This window comes from Pseudophryne corroboree, chromosome 1 (genome assembly GCF_028390025.1).
Source record: "Pseudophryne corroboree isolate aPseCor3 chromosome 1, aPseCor3.hap2, whole genome shotgun sequence".
Classification (NCBI taxonomy): Eukaryota; Metazoa; Chordata; class Amphibia; order Anura; family Myobatrachidae; genus Pseudophryne; species Pseudophryne corroboree.
This window is the reverse complement of record NC_086444.1, coordinates 341,164,047-341,166,189: the sequence shown is the minus strand read 5'-3', so window position 1 is coordinate 341,166,189 and position 2,143 is coordinate 341,164,047. Positions and strand designations below refer to the sequence as shown.

At 47.3% G+C, this 2,143-nt stretch overlaps 1 long non-coding RNA gene across 1 annotated transcript; it reads right to left on the bottom strand.

Annotated features, from left to right (window-relative positions):
* Positions 1 to 316: 316 nt before the first annotated feature.
* Positions 317 to 1,504, bottom strand: LOC135065355 (uncharacterized). Its single transcript, XR_010251689.1, has 3 exons — positions 996 to 1,504; positions 718 to 910; positions 317 to 440 (listed from the first exon to the last, which is right to left on the bottom strand). It is a non-coding gene; the product is annotated as an uncharacterized LOC135065355 (long non-coding RNA).
* Between the last annotated feature and the right edge of the window lie 639 nt (positions 1,505 to 2,143).

Sequence of the window (2,143 nt, the reverse complement as noted above, 5' to 3'; positions counted from 1 at the left end):
ACGCCACTTGGGAAGGATACTCCGCAAGACCTGTGGAAGAGAATAGTATGAGGTTCCAGCTATTGGTAGTGTCACCCTTCTATGGAAAAGGAAAAGGTACAAGCAACACGACACAAGCAGGTTACAGCGGCCCCAAATGCAACCCTCCGGCAATTGCGTAACTACACATCCAAACATTCCCTGACGCAGCGTAAGCATTTCTGTCAGGACATGATTGGATGTGCAGTTTTGCAAATGCTGGAGGGCTGCACTTGGGACACGCCGGGGTGACTTTGGACAAGAGGGAGTTTTGGGCAATACATCTCACCTGAGCGGGGTTGTCTGCTACATTGCGGAGGTTCAGGTCCACATCACAAGTAGGTCGCCCATCCAATGGTACATCAGTGGAACTGTCCTGTCTCTTCACATCCACGCCACTTAGGAAGGATACTCCGCAAGACCTGTGGAAGAGAATAGTATGAGGTTCCAGCTATTGGTAGTGTCACCCTTCTATGGAAAATGAAAAGGTACAAGCAACACGACACAAGCAGGTTACAGCGGGCCCAAATGCAACCCTCCGGCACTTGCGTAACTACACATCCAAACATTCCCTGACGCAGCGTAAGCATTTCTGTCAGGACATGATTGGATGTGCAGTTTTGCAAATGCTGGAGGGCTGCACTTGGGACACGCCGGGGTGACTTTGGACAAGAGGGAGTTTTGGGCAATTCATCTCACCTGAGCGGGGTTGTCTGCTACATGGCGGAGGGTCAGGTCCACATCACAAGTAGGTCGCCCATGGTAGAGTTGGATAAAAGGGTCCAATATTTGCGGCAACCCAACAACAGGAGAAAACAGGGGGTAACGAGTCGTCAACAGGACTAAACTTTAAAAACAGGCCTGGGAAGGTACATCAACAGGACGTAAAACTCTGAAATACATAGATAAAGATGTTTTTTTTTAGAATATTACAATCTCAGTTTACACGATAATACAAATGTTATAAATATACTCACAGGCAACAGAAAAAAAGTTTTGGATCACTGCCCGTCGGGAATCCTCTCCTTCGTCCATACCCACCGGTAGAGCAGAAGAACGGTTCCCGTGTCGGAAAGCACTGTGACGAAGAGTCACCGGCAAACGGTTTGCGACACATATGTTATGTAAAATACAACATGCATTTACCATGCCGCAAACCTTCGCCGGTGAGTACAAAAGAGCACCGCCGGAAGTGTCTAAACATCGAAACCGGCTTTTAAGTACACCGAAGGCACGTTCAATTATTTGCCTCGATGCAGTGTGTGTCTCTTGGTAACGTTTTTCTGCTCTACCAACAGGATTAGACAATGGGGTCAAGAGCCACGATTTGTTGGGATAACCCGCATCGCCTATAGAAAAGAAAAAAAATGGTAGGTAATCTAAAAAAATAAAAACAATTAAAATACATACCTAACAGCCAGCCACCAGACATGTTTCCTGTTTCGAACTTGTCAAACAGCGATGACTGGCTTAGGATGAAGGAGTCGTGAGACGATCCAGAAAATCCCACAAAAATATTTAAAAACTTCATGTTGACATCACAGACCGCCTGTACATTCAAGGAATGGAAATGTTTTCGGTTCCGAAAACATTCTTCCGAATTCCGTGGCGGTCTGATCTGCACGTGGGTACAGTCAATCGCGCCCAGCACATTGGGAAATTTGTATTTGGTGAAAAAGCCTAATTTGATCTCACGACATTCGCTGTCCGTCTCTGGAAATGTGATGTACTGGATCGTCAATTTGCGGAAAGCCCTAATGACCTGGGTTATACAGCGCGACAGTGTCGACTGTGAAAAACCGCATGTTTGAGACAGTGTAGGCTGGAATGTGCCTGACGCCAAAAAAGTAACGTACCCAGCAGTTTCTGGAAACCGCTGACTGCACGATTCGTCCGTGCCCGAGGTTCCAGGTCGGCCTCCAACAGAGTGTACAGCGAATATATGTCGCGAGTCGATAAGCGATAATTTTGAATCACCTCGAACTCGCTGAGATCCTCCAGTTCACGCCTAGTGCGATACTGGCGTGGACGTGGAAATGAAACCCGCAATACTGGCTCACCCAATGCAGACATTTGCTGACTTTGATCCTGATGTTCAGCAGCCCTTTCTTCCTCCATGCTTGCA